Source organism: Miniopterus schreibersii (genome assembly GCF_964146895.1).
Source record: "Miniopterus schreibersii genome assembly, chromosome: 21".
Lineage (NCBI taxonomy): Eukaryota > Metazoa > Chordata > Mammalia > Chiroptera > Miniopteridae > Miniopterus > Miniopterus schreibersii.
The window spans coordinates 5,081,426-5,095,885 of NC_138123.1; the positions used below are offsets into that span (position 1 = coordinate 5,081,426).

General features: G+C 40.8%; 1 long non-coding RNA gene across 1 annotated transcript in view; it reads right to left on the minus strand.

Annotated features, from left to right (window-relative positions):
- The window catches only part of LOC308550427, a 267,422-nt gene extending 252,994 nt beyond the window's left edge, over positions 1–14,428 (minus strand). The window contains exons 1-2 of the long non-coding RNA XR_013997894.1: positions 14,313–14,428; positions 12,846–12,939 (exon numbers count right to left, since the gene is read on the minus strand). This is a non-coding gene — a long non-coding RNA (uncharacterized lncRNA). The remainder of the gene's footprint in view (positions 1–12,845; positions 12,940–14,312) is intronic.
- Positions 14,429–14,460: the final 32 nt, after the last annotated feature.

Below are 14,460 nucleotides of genomic sequence, written 5' to 3' on the forward strand. Positions count from 1 at the left end.
CCCTCTCCCTTCCTCTCTTTGAAATCAATAAAAACATATTTAAAATAAAAATAAATAAAAATATATTGCATAATGTGAACAATACACAAGTGTAGTACATGTATACATATTACACATAAATTCACAGGTATTGGAAGAACAGACTCAAAATGTCCTTGGTGTTGTACTGTTTTGTTTTACTAATAGTGATACACAATCAAAAATATGTTTGGAGCCTGGCCGGTGTGGCTCAGTTGGTCGAGCATCGACCCATTCACTAGAAGGTCAGGGATTCAGTTCGATTCCCGGTCAGGTCACATGCCTGGGTCATGGGCCGGATCCCCAGTATGGGGCTTGCAGGAGGATCAGTGCTTCTCTCTCATCGATGTTTTTCTCTCTCTCTCCCTCTCCACTTCCTCTCTCTGAAGTCAATTAAAAAAACATATTAAATATATATATATTTTTAGCCTATCAAAATGAAACCTGGACTGAGAGATAATCCTGACTCTGAGGCATGGTTCCTGACCTGTTACCACTCAGCTGCTTTCCTTTGGACAACTCCCTTAGGTCTCTGAATCTCCATGTCAGGTTTGAAGGTTAAATTAGATGCTGCCTGAGGTCTCTATGAACACCACGCCAGTTGTATTTTGCACACATGCTTGTTAAACCAGTAACTTGAACTTCACAGTGACTTACAACTGAACAGGCTGTGAGGGTGAATGAAACTGCCACCAAATTGCTGGGAGTCTACCAGCAGGAGGCAGTTTAAAAACTTATTCTATTCTTATCTGTGTAGAGAGGACACCTAGGTGGCTTCATTCTACTACTCGGTGATTTCATGTTGGATAAAACTCTGTCTCTTTCTCAGGATCTTCCTGGTAGTGAGTTTAGGGGCTTAGTTTATGCACACAGGGGAGGGAAAGTTCTTAATGGTCATAACATACCATGGTAAGATGTATTAAAAGAAAAAAGATTCTTTCCCTCAACAAGGTAGAATGATTTTTTTTTTCTTCAAAGCAAATCCTAAACATAAAATTGACAAAGGGGAAAGTTCTTGGAAAAAAATATGTGCCAAAAAGTACTTTTCAGCATTTAGATTTCAGAATAACTCACCATGCATTCAAAATGAAATGTGAATTTTTACTCATTATAAAGGAAGTTCAAAGCCCTTCAACTGCATTTGTTTGACCTGTTTGGCAGCAAAATAAATCTGGTGGGTGGTCTGACTCGGGCACCTGTCCAAGTCCAGTCATATTACATTTCCATAGTGTCAACATTTAAAAGCCCCATCCCTGTTGCACCAATAACAGCACATGGGAATATCTCCTGAGCAAATGGCAACCAACACGTTACACAAACAACTCTGTCCCTGAGCCAGACTCTGTAGTTTTCCAGAAACTAAAAACTCAGCAAATGAAGAGGGAATATGCATGTTACAACTCAGAGCTCTACCAGTTGAGATACATCACATGAACCTGAGGAGTGAAGATTCAACTCATTAATACTTTGCAAAAGCCTGCCCATCATCTCCCAGCTCAAATGGCAGAGAAGAGCCTAAAATGCAAGTTTCCTTTCTTCTATTTTTCAAATTATAAGCGAAAGTTTATTTAGAAAATTACAGAAGTAGTAGAAGTGAGCCAGGTGGGGTGCGTAGGCTCAGGAGACAAGTTACAGAAGCAAGGGAAGGAGGGCCCTGGGATCTTAGGAGGAAGGCAAAGGTAATGCACCCGGAGGAAGGAAAGAGGGCAGGGAAAGGACTGGGCAAGCTCCACAGAAGGAGGGTGGACTAAAATGCAAGTTTTCTGACTTTTATTTATTTTTCAATTTGTTTTTATTGATTTCAGAGAGAGGAAAGCAGAGGGAGAGAGAGAGAGAAACATCAATGATGAGAGAGAACCACTGACCAGCTGCCTCCTGCACGCCCCTTACTGGGGATCGAGCCCGAAAGCTGGACTTGTGCCCTGATCAGGAACTGAACCATGACCTCCCAGTTCATTGGTCAATGCTCAACCACTGAGCCACACCAGCTGGGTGCAAGTTTTCTGACTTTTAAATCAGTATATTTTCCATTACACAAGATGCTTCTCAGTTCAGTTTACCATATGACTGAAGCCTGGGATAGAGTTACTGAATATCCATCAACTTTTTTTCTCTCCTTTAATATGTATGGTGTGGCCTATAGGTCAGATAACCTACACTTGAGTGCACTAGTCTGCCATTAACTCTGTACCTGAAAAAATCACCTAACTTCTCTCAAGTTCATTGTCTAGCCTATAACTCTACTGACTAAATCAAAGGGCTTTTAAAATGGTCGTATGAAGAGTCTTACAAAGTATAAGTACCATAAAGTATTAATAATCATCATCTCCCTGAGGTTAGGGGTTATATACACACTTGTTCAACTGAAGTACCATATAGTAATAATAATTGGACATGATTATTGCTATGTGTTAGGCACTGTTCTACATAGTTGTATAGATTGGTTTAATCTTTAGCACAAGTCCATGGGGAGTTACTATTATTATTCCCATTCTACATATGAAATATTGAGGCTCAGAGAAATAATTGAGGAACTGAGATGCCAGTCCCAGCAGCCCCAGTTCATGACCACTAAGGCATAAGGCCTATGATATAATTAATAGCACTGGATGGGTGGCCAGCCAATCATCACTCTGTTTCTGGTTTAGGGACCTCCTAGCCAGAGCCTCCATGCTCACAAAACACCTACTGAACTTACACATGACCATCATGTCCTTTCACAGGTCTCTGAATCCCACCTCACCTACCTACCTCACTGAGAGGACTGAGGCGCAATGAGAAAACAGTGGCTACTAGCAGTATTTGTTAAGACACAAAAGAGAGCCTTGAATGGATAGCTAGTCTGCATTGCTGCACTCCAGTCTATCATGTGGTGAAGTAGGCTTAGATATCAGGATAGGACTTGGTGAGCATGTTCCCATGGAAAGAAGAATCGGGAGACTTTGCAAGACGCATGCAAGGCCCAAGGGATGGCTGTAGGGCCAGATCACTTCCTGTGCTATGTCCTGAGGCCTCCACAGTGCTGGCCACTCATCCCAGTGGCCCTCCCCTCTACAGCTGGTCTGGCTGAGAACTTTTAGGACATGAAATCAGGCAAGCGTGAGACAATATTATTACCACTTGTAGTGGGTTGAATATTGCCCCCTCTCCCCAAATTCACGTCTATCCAGAACTTCAAAATGTTATTTTATTTGGAAATAGGGTCTTTGCAGATGTAATTAGTTATAAGGATTTTGAGAGAAAAATCATCCTGCCTTTAGGGTTGGCACTGAATCCAACGATTGAGGTCCTTATACAAGAAAGGAGAGGGGGATTTGGGAACAGAGATACATACCCAGGCCCACAGAGACTGGGATACACGAAAGAATGTCCTGTGAAGATGGAAGCAGAGATTGGAGGGATACAGTACAAACCAAGAAAGAGCACGGATTGCCAGGAACCACCAGAAGCTCAAAGGATCAAGAAAAAATACCTCCCTAGAAGCTCGGGGGGGAGGAGGGCCCTGCCCACATTTGATTTCAGACGTCAGTCCTTCAGAACTGGGAGAGAATAAACTTTTGTCTTTTTAAGCAACCAAGTTTGCACTCATCTATTATGGTGGCCCCAGGGATCCAACACACCACCCCTACTCTTCAATCTATAAAGAATTAGAGAAAGTATCTCAGTAACTTTAGAATTCACCAAAGGATGAGAGATCCTAAATATAGAATGAAATTAAAAGTCCTGTAAATCACACTCTAGACGGGGGGGGGGGAAAAATTCTGTTAATCACACTTCTCATGGAGAAAGCACAAGTCGTTACTGGCAACGTTTATTTTCACTTTTGAGGGTCCAATACTAAGGACAAAACCTACTTATAGTCGAGGGCCCTTTTTTGCTTTGTGCAGCATACGTCCACATAATTATAAAACAACATGCTCCTAAAAGGCATGTTCCATAAAAATAAAGGAAGTATCTTAGAATAAAATGAATTCCGAAAATATAATAAAACACTGTCATATTTCTGCCATCGAACAACCATTTCGAGAAATATTTTTATTACTTTCGGTTACTACTGATCGAGCCCGGTTTGAAATCTATTACACAGTAAAGTTCATTTAAAATGTTCACTAATCCACATTTTTCCACGACCTAAATAACTAGGGTCCATCAAAGATCATTTTTTAGAAACATTTTTTAGCTGGGGCCATTCCTGCACTTTTGACTATTTTGTCAGGGATTATTGCCCAAATGAATCATAGAAGAGACCCCAAATTTTAACTTATTAGGGGGGGAAAAAAGCCCGTAAAAATTTTATGCTTTGCAATCAAAGGTAGGGCTCCCAGCGTGGTGCCTGCTACTCTTGAGCAGCTGCGACTGAAAAAAAATCAAGGTGTGATTAAACGGCCTTTTTCATATTACCCTCCCTTGAAGCTTTGGTACCTGGAAGGCGGCCACCATTAACAGGGCCGGTTCCCCCAGAAATCTCTCCAAGCAACGAAAGGAGCCACCCAACTTCTTTTTTTATTTAGGTTTTTTTATTTTTTATTTTTATGGAATGTATTGGGGTGATATTAGTTAATAAAACTACGTAGGTTTCAGGTACAGTTCTTCATGCCGGGCTGACGCCTGCGACGGACACCTCCCTACCGTGTACTGCGCCGCTCTGCCCCATGCCAGTTTTCATGAAAAAATAACATCATGATAACTTTACGCGTTTCTGACATCCTGTGGCTTCATCAGAAATTTATTTTTTCGCGGCACAAGAAGCGTTGGGGTGGATCTTCTCAGGTGGATCGTGTTCCTCTGCCACAACCTGCCCCCACACGCTCTCTCCTGTTCAGTGTCCCCACATCCCTCGGTAGCAGGGTTATTTTCTGGTGTCCTGGCCTGAAAACTTTAGAAGCAATGTAGCTCTTCCATCTGTACGTTCCCTGCATCATATTTGTCATCAAATGCCTTTATCTTTTAACTGATGTTGCCTAGTTCACAGCATTCCTCCAGCTCGCAGGCCGTCCATCTCCTGTCACCTGAGCCTTCTTGATGACATCCTTGGGCATCGACTCCTTCCTTCCGCAGTCTCCATCCAGGTAAATGCGCCTCATTCATTATTTTCTTAGTGGCATCCCCCTGCTTAATATCTTGTTATGGTCCCCAGTGGTCCACTAGATAAGAGCCCTAATCCTGTAACGGGCTTCAGGGAGGTCTCTTAAAGACGCCTCACTCATTTCTATAGGAGGGTCCCTTCCTTGGTATAAAAGTGAATGTCGCCTTTAGAAACGCCTGCTGAGATGTCCAGTGTCCCGGCTCTCCATCTGGAACAACGTGGTGAGTATAAGGTTTAAAAGAACTCTCCCAGTTGAAGACGGCCCTGGAATTTCAAGATTTTAGAAGACGTACGAGGGTTGCTTTGCATCTGACACGTGCAAACAGAGCCATGAGGCCCACGCAGCTGCTTCCAGTTTGTTCTGACAGCACAGAAGATGCTCAGTCGCTGGTAGGACCAGGCCGGGCATCTTGCAAGTCCTGACGCATGGATCTGGCGGGGAGAACCGGAGCACATTTTTCAAGCCTCGTTCAGGATGTGTACAGGCTCTTCTTACCTGCTACCCTTTGACCGAAGCATTACTTAGGAGAAGACCCAAAGCCTGATGGTGTGTTGACGTTTCAGCCTTTTACACAATGTAAATCTAAAGAGCTTTACGTGAGTTTGACTTGTCTTGTCTCACACCTGAGGGATCTTAGAAAAATGCTCTAAGAATCTCCCCTTTGCTTTTCACGTGTCAGAGTGTGCAAGCGAGGACACAAGCCGAAGCCAGCGGCTCAGTCTGTGTCTCTTACAATTTTCAGCTGTAGTCAGTCATTTCGTTTGAATGTGTTAACGTCGCATCACAGTCATTGTTTTGACCCATCTCCTCCTGGCCACACCACGCCTTCTGTGAAAGCCATTTCATCCTGTGTCTTTGAAACTGCTTCCAGAAAAAGAGGAAAATAAAGATTTGAGGCCAATAGATGAATAATTACAACAAAATCCAACCATGTAGGTAGAATTTAAACTTTTCTTTTTCTCTGCTGGCTCCCAGTGTTGAGCACATTTGTCATGCAGGGCACTGGACTACACATATTTTGTAGGAAATAAAAACACATTAAATGGGGCAATTAATTCATCAGCTAACTAATTCGGTAACTTCCTGCTCCACTTTTCCTCTATGACACAGCTGTTAATATTTGTGTGAGGAGCCAAACATGATACGCCGATAATCATTCCCATAAGGTACTGGGTCCTGTTATAGACGTTTTATGATGCAAAATGGCACAATTATAATGTCCTTTAAAAAAACAACAAAAAACACAGCCCTTCCCCCACCCGAAAGAAAAGGTATAAATTTAAGCTAATATAAACTTGTCAGAGTGCTCCCTCTCAATTTCACACCAGGGCGTGGTGCGACACAGCTGGGGAGCTGAGCTAATAAGTGTTGAAAAATGCAAAATGCTGCTTTATGGCATCACATAAACTGGCAAGACGAAGACTTTTACCTCCACCCCATTTTTGACAAACAAACGCCAAAATGTAGATGCTGTAAGAAGGAAACCTGCCGGTATTAGACCCATGGGGTATACAGAACTGCCGTGGGGGATTTTCTTTTTATTGAACGCTATATGCAATAAGGAGTGGCATAACATTTATAACATCTAATCACTTTTGGGTCCTTTCTGAACCTCAAAGGGGTCATTTGGAGGAAAGCTGTGGGAAGCACTGCATAATGATCTATTTATTCAGTAGTGAAACAGGATTATCCCTGCGCCTTCCCTAACAAGATAAATACTGTAATATGAATGCACAAATTGAGGATTTTGAGGAGCATTACGTCCCACAAATATCTACTGATTAACGGCAATCGGGTTCAAAGAGTGATGCAAAGTGTTCCCGGGTAACTTACATTAAATAGCATAATCGGGATCCAGCTGTTTTTCTCGGGCTGGTTGGTTTCCTAGCTGATGGCCACTCACTCCCTCTCTCACCCCGTCACTCACCAGCCACTCATTTGACACTCAATCATCGAGCATCTATTGCAAGTTTCCTGTGTCCAAGTCCCATTGGCCTACTAAATCATGCGAACGACACCATTCCAGTGAGCTGTCACAGATTTATCATGAGAAGAAATCAATCAATCAGGGGCTAGAAGTCAACTGGAGCCAGAAGAAGGTAAGCAAGGAAAGAGAGGCGAGAGGGTCCATTGTCGGGGTACATTCCTTCCCCATGTTGAACCTCAGCAAAAAGAGAGGAGACAGAACAGCTTGAGGCCCTGTCTTAAGGCTCCTAAGTGTTGTTAGAACCCAATGGCTGGGAATTTCTAATTATAATATTTAGAGAACTGCGATATTCTAGTCCACATATGCGTCCCTGATTTTCCAAAGCTAGAAATACAGTCTCTCTCCTCTAAACTTGTTAAAATGTTATCTACGACCTTTTTATAGGAGTTCAGAGTATTTACTTTATATTATAGATATGGATGCTTCTTGTCTCCCTACTCAGTGTAAATGCCTCAAGGGTAGGACCAAAGTCTGATATATCTTTTATTCAGCAACAGTATTTAGCAGAGTGTATTATGAGTATTCTACGTCATTTGATTGGATAAATGACTTCTGTGGACTCAACCATTATATAATCAAATACTCAGCAACAGTATTTAGCGGAGTGGATTATGAGTATTCTACATCATTTGATTGGACAAATGACTTCAGTGGACTCAACCATTATATAATCAAATACTCATAGCATCAGATATTTATTGGAGTAGTAAATAAAGACAAAAATATAAGTACCAAATGAGAAAACCAGAAAGCATGCCTAACATTTGGGAGAAGTACCATTTGAGCAGTCTATGATCATGTGCCTAGTAATAGATACGAGGCTGACAAGGGGGCATTTTGATGACAGCTTTCAAAATGTGCAACTACATGTTTTAAAAAGTTACAGCAAAAAGTAATCTTTTTCAAATTCCCCAAAGTACTTGAGTATACTTTATTGCATACAATTAAGGGCTGTAATTACATGAGCTGAGTCGTGTTACCATTTTTATCTTAATAAAATGCATCTCTGAAGTATTTTCCTCATCAAGAAATGCAAATTCTGCCAATGGCAGCTGACTACCAGGAACAAACCTATTGCCCTATCATTATTATTACGCCAATGTTACTACTGCTGAGTCAGCACTCAGTTCACCATCACCTGTACCAAAATGGTGGAAACAAGAAGGATTTCGGTCAACTGCAGTAGGTTCCAACTACTGAGCACATAGCTTTAAGATGCATCTTTTCTCTCATCGCCCTGTGGCTATATACTCTTGAGCTACAGAAAGGGAATGTAAACCCTCTAAGATTTGTCAATTATCCTGGTTCTAGTACTTAGGACAGAGATGGCAATCCACTGGTGCTGTTAACATTTTAACTAACTTGGTTGAGTTTAACGGAAAGCTCCTAATACCAATCCTCAGGTAACTGTTACTAAGTTGTGGGTACCCAGCTGAACTTCTAGGATGACTCACAATGTAAAGACCACTGGCCACATATCCACATCATCTCTAGGGGGCCAGTACTGATTCCTGACTTTACCCTGGAAAAGGGGGGTTATTATAATTTTTTCACAGCTCAGACATTTGTGAGGTAGCGGATACTGGCCAATTTTATGTGAACGTGAGACATCTGGGTATGGGAGAAATCTCTGATTTTGCACCACTTTTCATGAGATTCTTTTCATCCATGTGAGTTCAAATGATGGCCATCACAATACAGTTTCACTGAGCCAGGCCCCAAACACCCCAAAGGCTGAACTTATGGGAACCAACTGCAAATAGCCAGGCCCAACAAAAACCCTCTTAGGGATGCAATCAAGCATCTTTTTCAAACAATGTGGGAGGTGGACAAGAAGCTTCCACAGAGCATCTTGGAATGTAGTCATGGGGAATGTGGTGACATCTTTTGAGGAATGGATTTAGTCAACCAGGGGTCATGAGGACCTCTGGGAACAAGAGTCACAGGGAAAATTCAAGTTCTCTCTTCAAAGGGCTTCATTTTGAGCTTCAGACCCCACCCCAGTAATTGCCATGATTAGCATAACCTTTGAATACAAAGAACAAGTATTCTTTTCTGACGTGTGATATAGACCATTATTTAAAAATGTATATATTTGGTTCTTTACAGTATTTGTGTGCCATTTTTAAGCTCCTATGAGCCCAGCTGGTGTGGCTGGGCATCAACCCATGAACCAGGAGGTCATGGTTCAATTCCCGGTCAGGCACATGCCTGGGTTGCAGGTTCGATCCCTAGTAGGGAGCGTGCAGGAGGCAGCTGATCAATGACTCTCTCATCATTGATGTTTCTATCCCTCCCTCTCCCATCCTCTCTTTGAAATCAATAAAAAAAAAAAAAAAAAAAAAAAAAAAGCTCATATGAATCTTTTAAATGAAATCCCTAGAGATGCTTCTTGGATTGACCCTACTGGAAATGCCTGAGATTTGGGGAACATAGTTAAGAAATTATTACAGTTGCATATGAAGAGTATGGCTGGACTTTTCATATGACACTCCATATTTTTCTTCTTAATCAGAAATGAACAAGTCCCCTTAATGATGTTATGAGGGAAACTCGGTGCTTTACACAAAGTACAACTTGTAGGGGGGGAAAATGCATTCACCTTGTGTTTACGGCCAGGGCCATGGGTCAAAATGAAAATCATGTCCGGTGTGAACTGAAATAACCAAGAGGTTCCATGTGTCGTGCATTTTTATGTTTTCTGGAAGTTTGTTTTAAGACAAAGAACACGTTTATGAATAGCCTGGTCTTTCCAGCAGACTGAATAATGGCTTAAAGTGATGAGATTTGAGTCGATGTGTGTGTGTATCAGAGGAAACGTGGACTCTGCCTTCTCTCGGCGGGTTCTAGTAAGTCTTTTCTGAGTAAGCAACAAGTTGGTGGTAGTTACTCCAAGTGGCTTCCAGATGTTAACCACGTGACAGAACAGAACTGGTCTCTGACAAGAGTGGCATGAGAGAGCAATTGTTCGTATATTCAATGATTTTAATAACCATGAAACACTCTTTCTCGTCTATCAACTCCACCTGCACAATGTAAAAAACCTACATAAATAGCCTTTTTTTTTTTATGGGGAAGAGGAAGATTTAAATCTATATAGCATATGTGAATCTACTCCTTTTTTAAAAAAAAAGAAGTAACTTAGTAAAAGCTGATTACTATTTATCTTTTAATGCTTGAATTTTTTTAGATTTTAAATTTTATGCCCATACTGGATAGAAAGGAATATACATCCTTATGGTCTATATTAATATATTAAAAGCCCTTTTAATGTTTTACATAGTTTAGGTAAATACTACCATTAAATTGTTTTCAGGCTACGCTGAACATTGATGCATTTTACATTTTTTGTTAAGAAAAATAAATAATTCATACTTCTGCAAGCAACGGTATGTACTTTCTCTGGCTTTCTTGAAATTATATTTCAAGTGCCAACAGGCTTCATGGGTGGCACTGCTCACTGAGAAGCAAAACATGAATCAATATTTTTATTACAGTCAAGCCACTTGTCTTCATAAACAAAATATTGCTAATGTTTTTCCATTTAGCCTTCAATGTTAGTTAGAAGCATATACAAATTGTTAGAAGAGAGAAATAAATGACACAGATAAACAATTTTGCAAAGATCATCATCAGTGCAAACTATAGTAAGAAGTTGAGATTTTCAGTTATGGTTCCAAACACTGAGGTTTAGTGTGTTTTAAAAAATGTAAATTATTCAGTAGACGGCTTGCTCATCTCTTGTACTTTTCCTATTGACACAGCTGTAGTTAGTGGCGTTTTTGAGCATCCTTTGTCTATTATGCATTCTATAATGAGCATGTAAATATAAACAAGTGGGGAAAATGGGAGAAAAATTGAGTGAAAATTCTCTTTACACACACACACCCCCCTTCTAGTCTTCCTTCAAGTAAAAGAATGCTTACAAAGAATTTCGCACAGTGACAGCATTAAAAAAAAACTCTTTATTTTTGTTGACTGTTTTTAGGCCCATAGAATGAGAGTGGGGAATGGGAAAGACAGAAAAGTAAATGGTCAAATGTGCAAATGCTGTGTGAAGTGTGGCCCTAAGAGCAGGTAAAAAGGGCATCTGAGCCCAGAACAGGAAAAAAGTTTAAGATCCCTAGAACTGGGGCAAGGGCTATATTAAAGTTTATAATCCCACATAACCCTTCCTTTCTAAAGAGTTTAGTTCTGTTTTATAAAAATTCAGAACCTTTAAGTTTTTTCCTAGTCATTTTTTCATAAATGGATAAGGGGAATGTATAAAGAAACTTACATTGTTCATGTATAAAATTTTTAAATCTACTGCTGAGGCATTTTACCCAATGTGTGTGCATTGCTTATATACATGTGTTTCTCTGTCCCTTTCAATAATGCAACAGATAAAAACCAACCAATGGAGAGGAAATAATTTGATGCTCGAAAATGATTAAAACAGAAAATGTATAACTGTGCAGTGTCTGCATGACTAACATGATTTCATTGAACAGCAATCATGTGAAAACACCAAATATACTACTCTAAATGGCTAATCTTTCAATCACTTTTTTAAGCCAACAAGTGTGCCTTGGAGGATTTCTAAACACGTAGTGGACAGCAAACTAAACTCTGACCCTGACATTTGTATATTTAGATCCCAATAGATATCGAAACCCTGAAAAAAAGGAGATTTTTCATTTTTGCTTTTATTTTGTTTACTTGATTCTCTTAGTTTAGACAATGAAGTTACCAAAATGGAGTGTATCTATAATGGGCACAGAGACTGGCTGAAAAGCAAATTAAGCAACAACAAAATAATTAAAAGATACACAAAGAAGAAAAGAATGTACCAATAAAAATCTTCCAGGGATAATTCCCCCCCGCCCCCAAGTTCAACAGGGCAAAAGATCCACCATAAAAGAAGCAAACAACCATCCTGAAACTTAATTACATTTCAAAGTAATGCAGTCACATGAAAGGAACAAGACATTTTTGTTCAATGGTTTGCCTACCAGATGGCATTTCTAAATATAGTCGTCTAAAACCTTCTGTTTGTTCTATAAATAAAGATGAAAGGAATAGCAACAATAGCTAAGCATTTAAATCACTGGAAATAAAAGAGCACTTTGATTAGTTTGGAAGAATCTGGCTGATTCTAATAATGATCCTGAATCTGGGAAGGCTCAAGTTCAAGGTGAAACTTAGGATCCCAGCCTTCAGGTACTGCTCCAGCTGGTGGGTGAGCAAACCAGGAACTCACACCAGGACAACTGGGGACATCTGAAGAAGCACAGGAACTCCTTATGGACAGAGATTCTAAAGAGCTATAGCCCAAATCCCAGAAGCGCTGGTTTGTTTTTGTTTTTAAATAAAATAGCTGGGACACATCCTGTCTTATTTTTGTGAGCTAATGTGTAAACGTGGGTAACAGTTATGGACCTGAACTCTGCAGCCAGATAGGCCCTACCTGTGAGTCCAGACTACAAATGACTGGCAGGATGACCCTGAGCCAAGTTCTTTACCATTCTGAGCGTCACTGGCAAAAACAGATAGTAACAGTGCAGAGTTTTACGAGAATTTACTGACGATGGCTCTTGGTACCCAGGGAGTCCGACGAATGTCAGCTGTTTATTCTTATTACTAGCAACGGTAATAAATATAACCGCTAAATAATTGTTTCTGAATTTTCGCTGTCTCAAAAGCACGGAGCCATGCCCAGTGAGGTTTTCTGGCAGTAAGTAGGGTTCTAAGAGTAGAACTTAGAGCCTTACCTGGCATATGTCCATGTGGCCTCTCCTAGTACAGCACGGCCCTCTTCTCACCTGGCTCTTGAAGGTTATCAAGATTCATTTGGGAAAGGCAGGTCTAGAGATAGAAGTAATTTTTTTGAGAATTGAGCATCAGAGCTCAGCCCAATGCTGTCCTCCTTAATGACGTCACTCTCAGTACTCCCAGCTCAAGATCTGTACGTTTTAGTGAAAGGACTCAAAGCTCGTTTTTGAGCTGGCATGTGGGACCATTCCCATCCACAGCACTGGTGTAACAGTGTGATAGTGTAGAGCTTATCTTTGGCAACCCACCCACCTGGGAGTAAGGGGATTACCTTTGAAAAGATAAGTTGTCATTGCTTAAATATGACGCAGACTACAATGAGTGGAAGTTGGTGTTCAACAGCACTTAAAGTTCCACTGGGTTGTTTTAGAATTTTACAGGAGGAAAGTGCCACCTGCTAGGGCTAGGACACTCAGTATTAAAAGGTGTCTATGATTAGATCTTTATATAGAAAGTAATCCCATTTGGGGGCAAGAAGGTGTCTTTAAAGTATGATAATATATACATAACACAAAATTACCCATTTGGGCCATTTTTAAGTATACAGTTCAGTGGCTATAGCCATTAAAGAGTCTCTCTCCATCCTTCCCACTCCTCAGCTCTTGGGAAACCACTACCCTACTTTCGGTCTTTTATAAATTTGCCTCTGCTAGGTGCCTCACATAAGTAGAATCACACAATATTTGTCTTTCGTGACTGGCTTACTTCATTCGCTTAGCATCATGTTTTCAAGGTTCATTAACACTGTAGCATGTATCAGAACGTCCTTCGTTTCTAAGGCTGAATAATATTCCACTGTATGTCTATAGGACATGTTCTCTTCCATTAACCTGTGGATGGACACTTGGGTGGGGTGTTTTGAATAATGTCAGGTTGCCGTCGGCAACACTGGTGTACAAGTATCTGATTCCCTGCTTTCGTTGGATTGGTTTTGTGTTTTTTTTGCATTTACATCTGGCAGTAGAATGATTAGCTCACGTACTAATTCCATTTGATTAGATCACATGGTAATTCCGTTTAACTTTTCCAGGAGCTGCCAAACTATTTCCATCAACAATGCCCTGGGTTCCAAGTTTCCCGCATCACGGCCTTACATTTACTTTGCATTTTTTTTCAGTTATCAGTGGGTGTGAAGAGGTGCCTCCTTAAAGCAGATTTGCTTTGTAAACTATTTTTTAAAAACTATATACAAAGAGTTATTACTAGATGGCTATTTTACCCCGAATATAAACAGCTAGCCCCCCCCTTATGCAAGGCCCAAAGCAGAAGGTAATATAGGCTGATACCTGTTAAATTTTAAACATAACACCACCAATATTTCTCCAAACAAAAAAAAGCAATCCTGAGTTTAGCATTTCATTTAAAAATTCTACATCTCTATCTATGTATCTATTCCTTGCCCTTACCAAAGCTGGGACCTGCAAAAGACCATTCTTTGCAAAAACCAACTCGCAGCATCAGCGCCCTGGCCCAGAGGCGGGACAGCGCCCGTCCTCCCGCGCGCGCATGCGCGTCCTTGGACACGCCCCCCGGGCCCGACGTGCTGACGTACGC